General features: G+C 40.2%; 1 protein-coding gene across 6 annotated transcripts in view; it reads left to right on the top strand.

Annotated features, from left to right (window-relative positions):
* Positions 1-18,273, top strand: part of SULF1 (sulfatase 1) — a 192,710-nt gene that overhangs the window by 30,253 nt on the left and 144,184 nt on the right. For all 6 annotated transcript variants that reach the window (XM_069600218.1, XM_069600215.1, XM_069600217.1 and 3 more), the window contains exon 2: positions 9,145-9,238. The gene's annotated coding sequence lies outside the window, so the exon portion shown is untranslated. The remainder of the gene's footprint in view (positions 1-9,144; positions 9,239-18,273) is intronic.

An 18,273-nucleotide genomic window follows, 5' to 3' on the forward strand; every position in this document is an offset into this window, starting at 1 on the left:
GTGCCTTGGTTTTTTGAGCATCTACTTTATATTGCCTGCGGTGCTAAGCACTAGTGATGCCAAAATGAACAAGAGGAGTCATATCCTGCCCGGGGGAGCTCCTACTCTAAGGAAACAAACAAACAACAACAACAACAAAAAAACAGAAATTTATTAACAGTATAACACCTGCAAAAAACCAGAAGTTAGTTATGATTAAGTAACAGAACTGAGGGCAGAGTAATTCTCTCCAGTGAAATTCAAAGCAGATTTTACAAAGATGATGTTGATTGTATGAGTTTTAAAGGATCAGCTGGTGATGTGGAAGGACATTCCATAAAGGAGGGGCCTTGGAGAGCAGAATAAGTAAGAAGGCCAAGATGTGGGGGATGGTGGGGATGGGGAACAGGGGGTGGGGCAGAGACTGGGAACTGGTTTCAGTTGGTACTGGACTGTTGAGTCTAGGGGTCCTGGAGATTTAATCAGGGGTCCAATCATGAATATGGTGGTGTCTCATGCTCAGGTAGGTGTTTGCACTCATCACTAGTAAAACTCAAACTCATGTTCATGAGTCTTTTTGGTTGAGCTCATGATCCAAAGAAATGTCTTGTAGATTTGCGTTAACGTAAAAAGCTTGGGCTGGCACATGTTACCTGTATCACTAAGACATTAGTTGGTTCAATAGACCATTTTGTTTATTTGGTTTTTTTTTTGTTTGTTTGTAGCAAACCCAACTCAATGATGGAAGCATTGTAGCACAAGTTCCTTTCCTCACTGAGACTACTTTTAAGATTACTGGTACTTTTAAGATTACTGTTGAGTCAATGGAGAGTCAAGGAAAGACTTTGTTTGGGGCTGAGAAGGCAGATTGTAGATGTGATTTATGTTTTAGGAAGATTTTATACAGATCATCTACCATGCAGTGTGGAATGTAGGGTGGGCAAAGGCTTAGGGAGTGATAGTACTGTAAACTACGAGATCAATTGAAAGACTATTGTAAACAAGTGAGAACTGCTAAGGCCTGAGCAGTGTAGGTGGACAATAGGGCACAGACTGCCGAGATATTTAGAAGGTGGAACATTCTCAACTCGGGGACTGAATGAAGGAATGGAGAAAAAAGGAAACACCTATAATATATTAGCTTTAAGCTTGCACAAATGGGTAGCTATAATAGAATACCATAAAACAAGAAGGCGTACAAGTTAACAGAAGGAAGTTGAGTTAGCTGGGGCTGCTTATTTAACTTATATGCAGGGTATATCATGAGAAATGCTGGGCTGGATGAAGCACAAGCTGGAATCAAGACTGCTGGGAGAAATATCAATAACCTCAGATATGCAGATGACACCACTCTTACGGCAGAAAGTGAAGAACTAAAGAGCCTCTTGATGAAAGTGAAAGAGAAGAGTGAAAAAGTTGGCTTAAAGCTCAACATTCAGAAAACTAAGATCATGGCATCCACTCCCATCACTTCATGGCAAATAGATGGGAAAACAGTGGAAACAGTGATAGACTTTGGGCTCCAAAATCACTGCAGATGGTGACCGCAAACATGAAATTAAAAGACGCTTGCTCCTTGGAAGAAAAACTATGACCAACTTAGATAGCATGTTAGAAAGCAGAGACATTACTTTGCCAACAAAGCTCCGTCTAGTCAAAGCTATAGTTTTTCCAGTAGTCATGTATGGATGTGAGAGTTGGACTATGAAGAAAGCTGAGCACAGAAGAATTGATGCTTTTGAACTGTGGTGTTGGAGAAGGTTCTTGAGAGTACCTTGGAGTGCAAGGAGATCCAACCAGTCTATCCTAAAGGAAATTAGTCCTGAAAATTCATTGGAAAGACTGATGCTGAAGCTGAAACTTCAATATTTTGGCGACCTGATTCAAAGAACTGACTCATTTGAAAAGACCCTGATACTGAGAAAGACTGAAGGGAGGAAAAGGGGACGACAGAGGATGAGATGGTTGGATGGCATCACCAACTCGATGGACATGAGTTTGAGTAAACTCCAGGAGTTGGTGATGGACAGGGAAGCCTGGCGTGCTGCAGTCTATGGGGCCGCAAAGAGTCGGACACGACTGAGCGACTGAAATGAACTGAACTGAACTGAACTGAATGTTGGGTTGAGGCTAACCTACAACATTAAGTAATATAAGAAGTCAATTTTTGTTTAATCTTTTTTATATATAAATGATACTGTTTTTTGTTTCCTTTACAGTGTTGTATTAGTTTCAGGTATACAACAAAGTATATATGTATATATATACACATATACATATATGACTGAATCAATTTTTTAAAATTCTTTTCCATTATAGGCTATTACAAGATATTGACTATAGTTCTCTGTGCTATACAGTAGGTCCTTGTTGGTTATCTATTATATGGATAGTTGTATATACTTTAATCTCCAAATCCTAATTTGTCCCTCCTCAACCCCTTGCCCCTCTGGTAACCATAAATTTGTTCTCTATGTTTGTCAGTATGTCTCTGTTTTGTAAATAAGTTCATTTGCATCATTTTAAAAAATTCCACATGATATCACTTATATGTGGAATCTAAAAAAATGATACAAATTATATTGCTTATATGTAAAACGTAGCTTTTTAAAAAGTGTAAAATTGCCAAATGTGTCTTAGAAATGTAGAGACAAAACATAGAAACTAGGCTCTTCCCTTTTATGCTCAGTCCCCCAGAAGAAATGTCAGTCTCTGGGCTCACTGGGGCTCTGAGCTTTCATCGTGTACCTCTGCCGTTGAGTGGGTTGTTTCCCACTCAGTTTCAACAGGAAGGCCATGTCCAGAGTAGTCTTGCCAATAACTTTGTATACCTTCAAAAACAGAAATCTGTACTTCCTCTAAACCTTCAGAAACAAGCAGAGACTTGGAAAAAGATCCGTAGGCGAGTAGAATACTTATTCATAAAGAGCACATATTCATGAAGAATTTATTACTCATCATGAAGTAGCTCTTTCCTTAGCAGGGTTTTTATTTTACTTCCCTGGAATTGAGGACCCACTCAGAGACTAGAGGAAAAGAGGAAACGTATAAGACTAAAGCAAAGAAGGTGATTTCTTACCTGGCCGTGACTTGTCCCACAAACATTTCCTCCTTCAGGGTGAGCAGGAAGTTCTTCCCATTGACTTGAATGGGGGATCCTGGAAAGGAGAGGTGTGTCACATTTGTAAATTTTTTAAAGATAACGAGAGGAAGAATTTTAACATTTAGAGTGAACAGAAAACAAGCTGATTAGCAGACAGGAAGCTGTGACTTTTTAAGTCTTTGAGGTCTGATTACTTGATAACCTTAGTTTTCTTATAGCCATTTACCCTTTCTAATCTTCTATGGCAAAGCCTCTATTGGATTTCCTGAATTTTAGAGCTCTCACCCACACCTGAACACTTCAGAGCAAAAGCCATTTATTACGAAAGGGGCTTGCCCCAGCCTTCATGGCTGGTCTCACAAAGTCAAGTAGAATATTTCCTCCTGGTAGGTAAACTGTATCAACATATTTAAAAGGAGATTTAAGAAACTTTTGTCACCTCCAAATATAGAGTTTTATCACTCATCAGAAAGATAGTATTTGGTTATTATATGAATTCCATCCGGCTTCTGGGAGCTCACTTCAAATTCCCCAAACTTCAGAGATTATCTTTGGTTTCTGAGATGATGTAAAAGGTTTTAAACAGTTTAAAAAGAAAGTGAGGAAGGAAGGAAAGGAACTGTCACTATCTTTAATATAAAATAATCACCAAATATATACTTTAGAATAGGATGAGCTTGCATTATGGGAAAGTCTATTATTTAAAGAAGGAGCAAGATATATTGGGGGGAATTCCCATTAGCATGCTTGAAAGCATGAGGAATATACCGAGCTCCCATAAATGGTACTGGCCATTCTGCTCTTAGGTTACTCAAGCCATTTAAAGTCTGGCTTCCTAAGCAAGGACTTCGTCTTCATGATCTTTGGGGTTTGCTGACATAATGATTGAGTCCAGGCTGGGTGCTGCTGGAGCCACTGTGCTCTCCTACGTAGTGTTTGAAGAGGGCTGGGGTGCAGCTGTGCTTGCCCCCAGACACCTGAGTCCAAAATACTGCTGAATTTTGCTTCATTTCTGGGCTCCATGCAAAGCTGGAAGTGCCCCAACTCTCTCTTGGGTTTGGCTTCCTGTCACATGTTTTCTGGGCTCATGTCATTGTGCATGAAGTAATGGTCCCACATGCGTACACCATCCACAATGGCAAGATTTGTGTGGCTCGGCGTAAGCTTCCTAATGAGGACATTTTGGACCTTCCAACAACTCCTTCGGGAAGGCGGTTGGAACCGCTTATTACTTTCCAAGGTGAGGGGAGCAGAAACAGAGTGCATTTCTGCAACAGGACTAAAGCCACTTTTAGGAGACGATTAAAGGACAACAGCTTGAGGAAAAGAAACATTTCTTTCACACATCTATCTAAACGCATGTACGTGTAGAGTATACAGAAATGCCTTCAATCCACAGTTTTAAAATATTAGTTACTGTTTCAGCATTTCACTAACTGTGAATGGTGCTAGTGTTTTCCACCAGGGACTGTTATTTGAATGACATTTCTCTGCAGCAAAATCTGATGAGTTTACGAAGTTTGAGAGCCAGGAAATGCAGTTCAGTTTCTGAACAACAGAGAAAGCCCAGACAGCTCAGGTCAGTCATCCACTAGCTCTCCAGCATGGCTTCCTAGGTGCCAAGTACAGTAGCACACTAATTCAGAGAGAGACGCCAAACCAAACTTTCAAACGAAAGCTCTTAAACCATCAAGCTTGACTTCTGGACATATTATCAGCAGGTGAAATTGTGGCGCACACCACACTTGTTTGTGGATGTTTAATGTCAAATTAGTTGGGCTACCTGGTGGCTCAAACAATAAAGAATCTATCAGCCTGCACTGCACGAGAACCAGGTTTGGTCCCTGGGTTGAGAAAAAGGAAATGGCAACCCACTCTGGTACGTTTGCCAGAATTCCATGGAAAGAGGAGCTGGTGGGCTACAGTCCATGGGGCCACAGAGAGTCAGACACAACTGACACTTTCATTGCTTTTCAGTGTCAAATTAATGGGCACATATGCCAACATTTTTTAGAATTTTAGAGCAGGATGTGATTTTGGAGGTCTTCCAATCTAACCTGTTATTTTACAAGCAGAGAGATTGAGACTCATATGAGCTCACTTCAAACACACACGTGTACTTCGGAGTCTTAGGTCGAGTCGTTGCTTGCAGAAAATATGATAGATCTGGCTAAAGGAAAAAAAAAGAATAAAATGACCCAAAGCTGGACTGGTGGTTTCTTTTCCGTTCAAGTTTGTGTAGCCCAGCTTTAGGGCTGTGGGCTGCTCTTGTTTTCTTGCTTCAGGAGCAGTTCAGGTTCTCAGACTAGATATGCTTGACCAACACTCGAATAAACTCCAGACAGACCATGGGTCGATGTGTGACTCAGATCCTAATGATACAGTGATACTCAATCAGTGCATGGAGTTCTGGGAAGAGATGATTAGAGCTAAAAATGTAGAAAAGAGCCCAAGGCACAACCTTCATGCTTCGGAATCTGAAAACCTGACCAGAGAGATGAGACCTTCCACTGTCTAGACAGCAACAGAGACCCTCTAACTAAATGCTGCATTGTGTGGCACAGATTTTAAGTGCTGTAGGAATTCTGGGGAGATAGATAAATGAAACCTGAAATTGTCAGCTGATCCTTGAGGCTACACTCGAACTTGACTGAAGTGTCTTAGCGTGCGTGCGCACACACATGCACGCATATAACTATAAATCTACAATGATATAATTATACTTATGGTATTGAAAGTGCAAAATACATAGCTAATTAAATGTAAAGAAAACTATAAACCAACAATATTGTGTTGTTGGCATCAAATTAATTGGTTAAAATTAGTCATATTGATTTTATTTGCCAAATGATGCTGTTTTGCTGAAAATAAAGAATAAATTTGTTTTAACCAGTGTTCATTAATAATATTGCCAAAAAAGGAGAGAGAAAATTTTAATTAAAAATTTCCGTTGCACATTTCATACTCTGACTATTTATAGTGAATTATTACAAATTAGTACATATAAAGGAAGAAAGTATCCAGGTTCCATCTGTTGGTGTTGAGATTATGGAACTAAAAACTATGGTGTCTCAGTCATCCTATCACCTTACACTCTCTTGGCAAATAAAACTTCACAGCACAGGAGAAGTGTTTGACTCTCACATGCATACACATATTAAGCAGGTATAAATATCTGCCTCTGTTCTTTCTTTAATCACCTATATCTTTGAATGATGCACTATTTTTCTACACATTATCATTCCAGTGATGACAAAGCCAAGCCTCCATCTATACAATGAATGAAAACTCTAGTCTCACTTCATGAAAATATCTTTGACTGCAAATTATACCATGGGAAGTTGTATCTTTCTTAATTGACTCAGAAAACAATTCAGTGCCAGTAATAACGATCACCAATGTTTGTTGACCACTTATTCTAAATTTCTTATGAGGATGTTTGCCTGTCATCCAGGAGAAGGCAATGGCACCCCACTCCAGTACTCTTGCCTGGAAAATCCCATGGGTGGAGGAGCCTGGTGGGCTGCAGTCCATGGGGTCACTAAGAGTTGGACACGACTGAGCGACTTCACTTTCACGTTTCACTTTCATGCTTTGGAGAAGGAAATGGCAACCCACTCCAGTATTCTTGCCTGGAGAATCCCAGGGATGGGGGAGCCTGGCGGGCTGCCATCTATGGGGTCGCACAGAGTCGGACACGACTGAAGCGACTTAGCAGTAGCAGCAGTAGCCTGTCATCCTCATATCAACCCTGTGGAATTAGATACTATTTTTAATCCTCGTTTTTCTGAAGAGGAGACTGAGGCATAAAGAAATGAAGTAACTCGCTCAGGGTCACCTAGCCAATGGATGCTGTAACCTGGAATTCACATCTAATTCCTGCCACTCCCAGTAGTAGATTCGGAATAGCCACAGAAAGGATGTTGTTGTTTGACATTAGGCTATGATCCAGCATGACCACAGCCAGATACTGGAAGCCTCAAAGTCAAATGTAAATTTTTATTTTGGAAGATCACAGGGTGTCATGCATAATTATAAACATAAGCATTTATATGTCTTCCAGGAACATATTTTTAAAAATAGAGATCTCCATGATGCTTATAATAATTTATAATGTTAGCGAGTATAGAAGTTCTCCTGGAACTCACCAACTCCCAGGCTGAGAAGCACAGGGGCAGAGTTGAAAGACTGACTGGGCTGGATATGACAGATGACAGCATGGTGGAAAGGGGTGGAGGAATGGATCTGCCAGGAATGGAAAAAGACACAAGGGCGAGAGTGGGTGAGAGGAAGAGTCCAGCAACAGGAAGCCACCTGCAGGGAGGTCCTGCCACCACAATTTCTCTAAGAGTGAAGCTTCCAGAACAGAGCAGAGGACCTGGGACTGTCCATATTTAAGCTGAATCATCAGAGTCAGTTCAGAACAAGAAGAGATTCCAGGTCTACTGCATTGAAATAATCTACACCCATTAACTCTGAGAATATTCATTAATGAAGAGGTCAGAGAGCTCCAAAGGAAATGTCTTAACATTATTATATGAGCAAGAGAAACATTTTTTCAATTTCCAATTATTTATTCTTATTATGTAGAAATATGATTAATTTTTAAACTTTATTTATTTTTAATTGAAGGATAATTGCTTTACAGTGTTGTGTTGGTTTCTGCCAAACATCAGCATGACTCAGCCATAGGCATACATATGTCCCCTCCCTCTTGAACCTCCTTCCCACCTCCCTCCCCATCCCACCCCTTCTATGTTGTTACAGAGCCTCGGTTTGGGTTCCTTGAGTATTCCGTATGTAAAATAGCTAGCTGATGGGAATTTGCTGTAAGAGAAATATTTTTTAAATGCAGAGGAAATTTGGAGTGGTGAAACAGTGTGTGTTCTTATCTTAACGCTTATATATCTGAGAGCTTATATTTCTTTATAAGATGTATATACAATATTTCTTCTCTTTCTTCCTCCTTTTGATTGATTTTACAAATGAGAATGAGCTTTAATATAATTTTGGCCAATTAAGAGTTTATCCCTTTTTTAATTGGCGTATAGTTGCTTTACAATGTGGTATTAGTTTCTTCTGTACAGTGAAGTGAATTAGCTCTGTGTTTACATATGCGTGCGTGTCTCGCAGTCACTTCTGACTCTGTGTCCTCATGGACTGTAGCCCGCCGGGCTCCTCTGTCCATGGAATTTCCCAGGCATGAATACTGAAGTGGGTTACCATTTCCTACTCCAGCGGATCTTCCCGACTCAGGGATCGAAACTGCATCTTCTGCAACAGGGAGGCAGTTCTTTACAGCCTCTCTTTTTTGATTTCCTTCCCATGTAGGTCACCACAGAGCACTGAGTAAAGTTCCCTGTGCTATACAGTAGGTTCTCATTAGTTATCTGTTTTTATTGTCTTTTATGTATCGTATCTGCATTTATTTATGTTAAATGCATACATAAACACCGTATTTATGTTAAAATGTGCTCTTCATGGCAGCAAGATTGTTTCATCCAATACTGAATGCATTAAACTGGGTATTTCCTCTTATTCTAAGTATCCAAGTTAATTTTAGTTACTTATATTTTTCACCTCTCCTAAATGCAGAATAGAAACAAATTTACCACTTGGAAATGCTTGCTTTGCTACTCATCAAATAACCACTTGCAGTCACTTTAGATTTTATGATTCTGCACATATTCCTTTAAAATAGGTCTTAGCAGCTGAAATTAGACGTCATTCAACTTTTAAACTTGGAACACTTTGTAAACCTTTCAAGAGAAACTCTTCTTTATTGACTTTATGAAATCCAGTCAGAGAATAATATGAAATGAATATAATGGAAAGTCTTTCCCTAGGTGAATAGAAAGTCAAATGGAAACTTCTATAAAAGGACCGAATGACCCACAATACTTCAAAGTCTCTTGGAGTGACTGTAAGAAACTCAGTCTGAATGAAATTTGGAGAATGCTCTTCCTAATGACATCCTCCTATGAAGGCGTGAAAGGCAACATCTGAAACATAAATCGCTAATGAAATGCAGCTGATGGCACTCTTGCTTTCCTCTGTTGTAGGTGCTGACGGCCAGCCCCATCATCTGAGGGAGGTGAATTTGGCAAATGACATGCAGGTTCTCCAAGACAGAGTAATCACAGAAAATTGTCAAAGGTACTCAATATCAGATATTGATCTCTGTCTCTTTTTTTTATTAATTGAGGTTTGTTTGTTTTGACTGTACTGTGTGGCATGTGGAATCTTAGTTCCCTGACCAGGGATCAAACTCACATCCCCTTCTTGGAAGCAGAAAGTCTTAACCACTGGACAACCAGGTGAGTGCATACTCAGTCATGTCTGACTCTTTGTGATCCCACAGACTGTAGCCTGCCAGGTCCCTCTGACTATGGAATTTTCCAGGCAAGAATACTGAAATGGGTTGTCATTTCCTGTTCCAGGGGATCTTCCCAACCCAGGGATCAAACCTAAGTCTCTTGCCTCTCCTGCATTGGCAGGCATATTCTTTACCACTGTGCCACCTGGGAAGCCCTCAGGGAAGTCCCAAATATTGATTTCTTGGTTAATTAAACCATGACACTAGCAATACCTGAGTACTCGATGTCACTTGGAGAGGGTAGCATTTCATAGATGGGGAATTATCAGAAAATGAGGAGTTGATAATTCTGCTCTTCCCTATAGCACTCTCTTCCTTTTTGGCTGAAAAAGCTAAAAGGCAGAATCACTGCATGATATTTTCTTCAGGAATGGCAAAAGAACCATCTGAAGAATCATGTTGGTTTATTAACATTTTATGAGCTATTCCAGAAGCTCAGGGGAATTCCAGGGAGTTGTTCATGGCAGGTCTGCTATGCCCAGTCATCCACAATTTCGGCGTGAAGACTGCAGGTGTCATCCATGTTGTTCACAGCTTAACCTCATAGTTTCTCTCCTCGGTCAGAAACATTGGTGCCTAGAGTGTTGTTGAGCCAGGGCGAGCCACAGAGACCCACCTCAGCAATACAGCCTCGGTTGTGAAAACATTCTTAGGGGTGTTGACTCATATGAGTTTATACCACACCCCCTCCCCATGAGTTTTTCTCAAATGTCAACATTAAAAGTTGTTTCCACCCACAGTGAAAACTAACACCATGGAAACTGTTGAGCTCCTCTTGGTTTTTTCAGCTCATCGAAATTATTGCCCTTTGCTTGATTTTCATTCTAATTCTTATGTTAACCTAGGTTGACCTGGAATAAGTCCTTTAATCACCAAAAAGCTCATGAACGTCACACAAGCAAAACAAAACAAAAATTTTCAAGTCTGACCTAAATTTCTGGTTTGTCTTTTGAGGGTTGATGTCTCCAGCTTTTCTTTCTAATACTTATGGAATTCAACATTTTGTCCTCATATTACAGATTGCAAGGGGAGAAGGGAAATAGCTGGAAACATTGGGGGTGGGGGTGGACCAGGGTTGCTTCTTTGACGTAGTCATGAGCACTGGCAGTTCTCTAATTCTCAGAGCTTTGTCTGCAGGTGGCCTGGGGTCTCACCAGTAATGTATTAAATTCCTGTTATTCACAAGCTAAATCAACAGAAGGAGAAGACAAGCTGAAATTTAGGTCTTCTTTACTTTGAAACTCCAAATGGGAGAGGAAAGTATTCCAAAGCAAACTGAAAATGATACCTGTTTAGAAATAAGCTCAATAAACAGTACAACTGTGACTTCTTGAATCTGCTTCATCATCTTGAGTCAGTTTACCAGAAGTTTTTCTTGTGAACCTCTCATCCAATGTACCCATTTTTCTGTAGGAAAGAAAGAAGTTGTTCTTGGGCATCATGTCATTCAAAATTAACTATAGAAAAGGGTGGAAAACCCTTAATACCGGAGGTCACCCTGTATCATCCCAAGAGGTCACTCAAGACCTGCTTTCTCAAAGCATCTTCCTGAGTTTCTCTTGGGCTATGAAGAGACCACTTTGCTGGGATGCATGTTGTTTATTATCTGGCCAATATTCTTTCAGGGCTTCCCTGGTGTTTCTGACAGTAAAGAATCTGCCTGCAAAGCAGGATTCGATCCTGGGTTTGATCCCTAGGTTGGGAAGATCTCCTGGAGAAGCACGTGGCAACCCACTCCAATATTCTTGCCTGGAGAATCCCATGGACAGAGGAGCCTGGCAGGCTACAGCCCATGGGGTTTCAAAGAGTTGGACACAACTGAGCACTAAGCACAATATTCTTTCACACATTTCTCCCTTTAATGAGTCGTTTCACCACTTTAAGCATTATATCCTTTCATTTCTCAGCCTGTCCTTATGATGAGAAAATAGAATGCATTTACTCTAATACTGGATGAAATCAGAATCACTTGCTCACATTTAACACACATGACACTTATTTTCTAAAAATCTGCAGAACCCTGTTAGAGCCAACTCTAGTCTGCTGTTTTCATCTTTGGGACTGGAAAATTCAGGGTCTGACCAGCTGCCAGCTTCAGAGATCTCTGCCCCTCTTCCTCCATAATTTGAGCTGGATTAGATAGGTAGCTAAGACCCTTCCCACTGCCACATCTGTATTCTCATAGCTGTAGTCCTCCCAGCTGGCAAATTTTGTAGAAAGAAATGGGTCCTTTCTGTGTAGGAACCATTTTAATGAGTCTTAAGTTTTCAAAATGCTGCCGTGTGCATTTTGACTGGCTTTCTGCTCATGTCATTGGGGTATAAAGTCCTTTCATTTGCGATTTTTCCAGCTTTAAGAACTGCTTACCTGAAGCTCATTGAACTTGGCATCACCTCCAAAACACATAGCATAAGAAACAAAACCAGGAGATGTCATAAAGCAGATCTCAGAAGCTGGCCAAGCATCCCCTGGCTGTTTGTTTGCCAGAAGGTTCTCTCTTGTTCCAAGGAGAGATGGGTATAATAAGACATCGAAAGGACAATTAAATTTCACAGCTTGGGGGAGATTTTTGAGAGCTCTTGTCAAAAATGTTCACACCTGTGGAACAGGCTGTTATGTTTTGTGGAGCCTGGTATTCAGCTTGAAGTGCACCTGCCAAAATCTGAATGGCTGCTATTGTACCTTCTGGACTCAAAAACTGCACTGTCAGACGAGGTTTGGTGCACACAGATGGGATAGTTTAAAACAGCGACTATGTTGTTTGTAAGGAAATTAAGACCTTTCCTAGCCCTGTGGATGCTTTTTGGGGATGGAAAATGTTAAAAGCATGCCTTAGCTGTGTTGCCCTGGCACTTTATTTATTTTTATTACCTTAATTATTTAAGTTATACTCAAATATCTTAATTTAAATTTGAGTATTTTTTAAAAATCATCTGTAGACTGTAATAGTAAACAACATCTTTTCAAAGAATCAATTTCATATGTGGACCCTAAAAACCAGTAACATTTTTCTCATCTTGGTATCTGAGGGCGTGTAAATCTTGCTGCCGAGTATATAGAGCTGACGGCGCACGCTAAGAAGCAGACTCTTGTGACCACCCTTACCCTTAACATTTCTCATGAAAGAGGGCACTTTAGGACTCAAAATCTTAATGTCAGTTAAAATCATGTATTTGTTGTAAAAACAATATAATTGCTACCTAATGGGAACTTTTTTTTTAAGTTAAGAAGCACACATGCTTAACCCAAACCCATAAATCTTTTCTAGGTGAATATATGCGAGGTGGAATCCTAGAAAATTGCAGCTAACTGGCTATTTTTTACCTACAAAAGCAGTAATTTTATATGGTACTACCTAGTGGTTTACACAGTTGGAAACTTGGAGGATGGACAATTTTACTCAGTTTTTTTTTCGCCTACCTTTCTATCAAAACAGTGTCCAATTTCTGCATTGTCTTCATTTTTCATAGTTTAAAGTTGCGTATCATCTTCCATTACATGGATGTAGGAAATAAGTTGTGTTTTCTTTTTCCTTATAAAAGAAAATACTCAAAACATCACAGTCAGTACCTTCTCTCCCAGGGCCATTCAATTTGTCTGCATTCTTGTTTGTCTGTTTTTGGCTGCATTGGGTCTTCGTTACTGCACAGGCTTTTCTCTAGCTGCTGTGCACAGACTTACTGTGGTGGCTTCTCTTGTTGGGGAGCATGGACTCCAGGGCTCATGGGCTTCAGTAGTTGTGGCTCCCAGGCTCTAGAGTAGTTGTGGTGCACGGGCTTAGTTGCTCCACCATATGTGGAATCTTCCCAGACCAGGGATCAAACCCGTGTCTCCTGCATTGACAGGTGAATCTTTACCACTGAGCCATCAGGGAAGCCCTCCTCATGCTGGTTTTTAAAATAGGATCTTCTCCCGCATCATCAATCCATCCATCTGAATTAAAATACTTTCGCATACGAGTCTTTCAATACACATCTAAATGATAAAGGAAGTGTTAGTTCATGCAAGTATACAAACACGCACACATGGTATGTATGTAGTTAGATGAATCTGTTTAGACAATATACCCTCCAAGTCAATGAACTTGTGCTTAAAGAAAACCCGACTCAGAGTCAGACACGACTTAACAACTAATAACAACAAGTAGTAACAACAACTCCAGTGGGACAAGAAACGTTGCGCCCATCAGGCTGTGCCACCTTCACCTGGCTCCTCTGTTCTCGCCTGACTAGGACCCGGCAGATGACCCTCTCAGTCTTCTCTGACTGCCCTCAGACTCATGCTTTGTCTCCCGTATCCGAGAAGCAAACTGTAGCAGTGTTGACCCACCAGAGGAAACCCTTTGCTCTTGCCCTCATGACACATTCCGGCAGGAAGTTCAGAGGAAAATAACAATTCCGGTGAAGATGAGGAATGGGGAATGGGAGGGGGGAAACAGCTTAATTATGATGAGCCTGGGGACTAGGGGCTGGGAATAGTCACAAGTGGAGATCAAGAAAAAGAATGGGATGATGTCATTCTTTATGAGGACACTCACTGAAATGAAATCAGGTCACACACAATGATCTGTTCTCTGCCCAGATGCGTTGTGTTAACAAGAGATTACTTTGTGGTCATGCTTCTTAGGAGGGGTCTAAGGACCCTGTTCACATTAAGATCTTCCCCAAGACATCTTTAAAATGGATAAGAAGGGCAGAACCATTTCACCCAGTGCTGAAAAATGGCCCACACTAGGTTTACAGCATTTTTTAAGACCACTGAGTTTAGGACAGAGTGTCCGAATTCTTATAACATAGTGAATTTCAAGAAGCAGAGCGTAATGACATGGCTTGGTATCAGGCCAGAGATCTTAAACTAGTGCCCTTTTTGGTAAGATAATTCTGAAGTTAAAATGGAATATATTTCTCAGTAGAAAGTTGGCACTTCCTGAAAAGAAATACTGCCTTGTACCATGGTAAGACATTTTTAGGACTGATTAATTCTGCTTGCAGAGGAAGCATTTGATCTGTGTCGATCTTGAGTTTCTAGTACCCCTGATGGCGGATATATTCAATTTTAAGTTCCTTCTCTCAATGGTGTCCTGATTTCACCTCATTCATCTGCTTAGATTTTGCAAGAGTGCATCACAATTACAAATGAAGGTTAGATTTTCTAGGAAGTTAGCCCTGGAATAGTTACATGATAGGTTCAAATCCTGTTATTAAGATTCTGTTGTATTGCATTAATAGGCTTCATACAAATAAGTCATTGTCTGAGATCTTTTTTAAAGGATATTTTTGCTGCATGAGTCTTTGCAATAGAACTGAAACCTTGCAGCCTTTTTACACTGTCATCTGTGGTTTAGAGTATCTGTAAAAATGAAGGTTCGATTTTGGTAAACCACTGGTATTCAGGTGCTTGTTTGTATCTAGGGACAAGATCTTTCTCTTTCTTATAGAGTATACAGAGATGTAAAAGTAAAATTGGGTTAAAGTGGGAATTCGTGTTTGTCATCTGACTTTGCTCACTGATGACTAGAGAACTTGTGTGGTAAGTTAGGGCAGAGGTGAGGTGATGATGTACATGTCACAAAAGTATGTGAAACTGTTGCAGATTGTGGCTATCAACATGGAAAGAGGCATGTTTTGAAAGAATCCTATTCTGAGAAGATTTTGAAATGAACTGCAGTGATTTCTGCTAACCTTATTGTTGATTGCCAGGTAATTAGGCTATGGGGCTTCCCTGATAGCTCAGCCATTAAGAATCCACCTGCAATGCAGGAGACCCAGGAGATGAGGTTTTGATCCTTGGGTCAAGAAGATCCCTTGAAGGAGGAAATAACAACCCACTCCAGTATTCTTCCCTGAAAATCTCATGAACAGAGAGCATGGCATGCTATAGTTCACGGGGACACAAAGAGTCAGACATGACTAAGCAACTGAGCACAATTAGGCTATAGGACCTTTGAGGGAAAATAATTATTTAAAGATTTTTAAAATAACCAAAATATTTCCCCCCCAAATATTTTCAGCACCATCAGGAGTTTCCAAGTTTTCAAGACAGTGTTTTATTTTATTTTTTTTCTAGTTGGCATTAAAAAAATCTGAGGCCATGATCAAAAGTTGACAATGGCAGCTAAATAAGGCAAGTGTTTAAGGCAAGTGGATTTCTTTGTAAGAAAATACACTGCTTACAAAGAAAATCAATTAGGTGTAGCTACTTACAATGAAATTTACCATAAAATTAATTTTAAAATTTTTTACTTTTACAGTTTTACCAAGAAAAGATTGGATGTATTTTCTGCATTAAAATTTGTTTATTCTACTCTGTATGACTTTCTCTAGGTCCACCTAATAGTGCCAATAGTAAAGGGCACTATTTCATTCCTCCTTATGACTGAGTAGTATTCCATTGTATATATGTCCCACATCTTTATCCATTCCCGTGTTGATGGATATTTAGGTTGCTTCCATGTCCTGGCTATTGTAAACAGTGCTGCAGTGAACATTGGTATATCTTTTGGAATTATAGTTTTCTCCGAGTATACGCCCAGGAGTGGGATTATTGGTTCATATGGTAGTTCTATTTTTAGTTTTTTAAGAAACCTGCATATTGCTCTCCATAGTTCCTGTATCAGTTTACGTTCCTATTAACAATGTAGAAGGGATCCCTTTTCTCCACACCCTCTGCAGCATTTACTGTTTATAGACTTTTTGATGATGGCCATTCTGATTGGTATGAGATGGTACTTCATTGTAGTTTTGATTTGCATTTTCTTATAATTTGTGATGTTGAGCATCTGTTCACATGCCTTTTGGGTGTCTATACTCCTCTTTGGAGAAATGTCTGTCTAGGTCTTCTGCCCATTTTTGATTGGATTATTTTCTTGGTATTGAGTTATATGAGGTAAGAATGCCCTAACAGAGTTAAACCCATCCTACACTATTCATAGGCATCTGATCTGGCCAGACATGATGGGACTCAGCAATGGCCAGGAGCCATGGGAGCAGCCAGTTAGCATATCAGTGTTGTGCTGGAAGGGGTATGGACAGTCTGTGGATATCCAAAGAATCCTGGCCTACACTGAGGGTTGATTGCATTTTTGTTTACTCTGTAATTTTCTACACAATTAGCATATGCTTGTCTCCCTTCCCTCCATGGGCTGTTGTAAATATAAGATAAAAGAAGTAAAAGTACCTTTGGAGGGAACAGATGTTTGGAGCCACTCAAACACGACCTATTACTGTTGGATTAAAAGGCTAAGATATTGCGTGGTATTCATTAGTTCCCTTCAGACTGTTCTTTCCCAGCACCTTATTTCTCCCCCCTTATTCTTTTAGTTTTATATCTCTTCCAGTAAACTAATCCCAATGTGTATTTTGATGGCTGGCAAAAATTCAAAAATGCTTTGCATACACAGGAGGCTATAGAATCACTCAGATTATAACTACCTATTCAGTGCATTTAAAAGAAACTCTTCAAAATGAAATACCTTTACTGGTTGAAGCATTAAAAATAGGAGTGAAAAGATTAGCTCCTACTATATTATACACTTGAAGCTGTTGGAATTCAGGTTAGGAAAAAGATGTGCAAGGTTAACTAACTGGGAATGGGGGCTGTTGCTTGCAATATCTTGTTGACTGGCTCCTTTTGCATGAAAATGGATTAAGAAATTGCCATCATCTGCATCCCCTAGACAGAGGTCAGAGAGGAAAAAATTACATCCTTCTGCCTTTTGTCAGTGCTTGTCACAAGACTGCCTTTTTCTTAAGGAAATACTCCATTTTCTGGTTGCTTTTCCACCCCGAGCACTGACTTACAGAGGAATTTCTTTCAAATGTCAGTACAGTGTCGGTTTAGTAGTTTGTGGAGAAATATCAATAACCTCAGATATGCAGATGACACCACCCTTATGGCAGAAAGTGAAGAGGAACTAAAAAGCCCCTTGATGAAAGTGAAAGAGGAGAATGAAAAAGTTGGCTTAAAGCTCAACATTCAGAAAATGAAGATCATGGCATCTGGTCCCGTCACTTCATGGGAAATAGATGGGGAAACAGTAAACAGTGTCAGACTTTATTTTGGGGGGCTCCAAAATCACTGTGGATGGTGACTGCAGCCATGAAATTAAAAGACGCTTACTCCTTGGAAGGGAAGTTATGACCAACCTAGATAGCATATTGAAAAGCAGAGACGTTACTTTGCCAACAAAGGTCTGTCTAGTCAAGGCTATGGTTTTTCCAGTGGTCATGTATGTATGTGAGAGTTGGACTGTGAAGAAAGGCCGAGTGCCGAAGAATTGATGCTTTTGAAGTATGGTGTTGGAGAAGACTATTGAGAGTCCCTTGGACTGCAAGGAGATCCAACCAGTCCATTCTGAAGGAGATCAGTCCTGGGATTTCTTTGGAAGGAACGATGCTAAAGCTGAAACTCCAGTACTTTTGGCACCTCATGAGAAGAGTTGACTCATTGGAAAAGACCCTGATGCTGGGAGGGATTAGGGGCAGGAGGAAAATTGGATGACAGAGGATGAGATGGCTGGATGGCATCACCAACTCGATGGACGTGAGTTTGAGTGAACTCTGGGAGTTGGTGATGGACAGGGAGGCCTGGTGTGCTGTGATTCATGGGGTCGCAAAGAGTTGGACACAACTGAAGGGCTGAAACATCACTTCTAAGTGAAAGGAAGGGAATGTAACTTACATTTCTAATTGGAAATCCATCTTAGTTTAAAAGACTTTCTCTCTAACTAGAGAAATACTAAGACAGGCTTTGTATGATACAACTTGTGTCTGGATGTAGGAATATACACTCAGAAGGTGTGTGGAAGTCTCATTAA

This window comes from Ovis canadensis, chromosome 9 (genome assembly GCF_042477335.2).
Source record: "Ovis canadensis isolate MfBH-ARS-UI-01 breed Bighorn chromosome 9, ARS-UI_OviCan_v2, whole genome shotgun sequence".
Lineage (NCBI taxonomy): Eukaryota > Metazoa > Chordata > Mammalia > Artiodactyla > Bovidae > Ovis > Ovis canadensis.